Here is an 832-nt window from a genome sequence, read left to right on the forward strand (position 1 = left end):
AGTTTAAGTGTGGGGGGAGACTATTGTAGGTTGTAGGTTTTGTTGATACATGCTTTTCTTTGACTTTTAGGGTTTGCTTAGGTTTGGGCATTTTCTCTCATACTTTCATTCACTTATGTCTTGATACCCTAGGGTGTGAATCCATGCAATTGTGTATGTCAAGTTGCTTTTGAGAATTAAGAGGTTGAAACAATTGTGATAGACTTATCCTTTGTGAGAATTTGAGCCTTAATTGTGGATGGATTGTTGTATGCCATGTAATATTCTTTCATGTGTGATTGTACTCGATTACTTGCACTCTAGAACTTGACTTGTTTCTCTTTGATTCTTGATATTCATATGCACATATTAAAGCGATCTAGGCATTTCTTTCGAATAAGTCACTTAGACATATAAGCCTACCTTGAACGAATTTATCATTTGATAGCCTCTTTGAGACTTTTACCTCTTTCATTGTTATTTAGCTCATTACAAGCTTATAAGTGAAAAACCATGATTGTCCTAACCTTAGGGAATTTTGGAGCTTTGGAATTGTTTTGGGAATAGGTATTAAGTAAGAAAGGGTGCATTGTTCTTCAAATCTTGTGAATTCTTGGTTATGTCTTAATGATGGTTAATACAATTGTGTACATAAGTGGTAAGTAATCATAAAAAATAAAAATAAAAAACGAAAAAAAAAACAACAAAAAGAGAAACAAAAGTGAATAAAAGGTTGAGTAAGGCAGAAAAGATTGAAATTAGAGATTTGGTCTTATTTTGGGTTGAGCTTTGCTTACTTTTTACTTATTCCCCATTGCTCCTCTATTCCATTTGGTTTTACCTACATATCCCA

This window comes from Lupinus angustifolius, chromosome LG06, assembly GCF_001865875.1.
Source record: "Lupinus angustifolius cultivar Tanjil chromosome LG06, LupAngTanjil_v1.0, whole genome shotgun sequence".
NCBI lineage: Eukaryota > Viridiplantae > Streptophyta > Magnoliopsida > Fabales > Fabaceae > Lupinus > Lupinus angustifolius.